Consider the following 421-nt stretch of genomic DNA (forward strand, 5'->3'; position numbering starts at 1 on the left):
TACAGGTTCTGACATCCTGACGTCATCTTTTAGCTTTGTTGGGATTCGCCCGTTTTCAGCAGAAGTTTCAAAATGTGAGATTTTCAGAGAAAAGGCATGTCAATGGGATTTTGAGCTTCTATGTATGTCCTGTTTACCCACAGAACTGTCGTTATTCACCTATGACAAGGTAAAATCGGTTTTGCATTCTATCACCCCTTTCAAAATAGAAACTGGATCTGTGAATTCTTACAGAATCACAACCGAATTCATTTCTTGCTAATGAGTCAGTATCTTATTAACCTGGAGTCCCAGTTTCTGTCACAATATATGTTATGTTTTAGGCCTACTGGCAGACATCCATTTAAAATGTATCCATTACTATATAAAGACTGTGTTCTCCATGTCCACTGTAGTTCTTTAGCGTCTCTCTAGTAACATC

Source organism: Etheostoma cragini, chromosome 18 (assembly GCF_013103735.1).
Source record: "Etheostoma cragini isolate CJK2018 chromosome 18, CSU_Ecrag_1.0, whole genome shotgun sequence".
Classification (NCBI taxonomy): Eukaryota; Metazoa; Chordata; class Actinopteri; order Perciformes; family Percidae; genus Etheostoma; species Etheostoma cragini.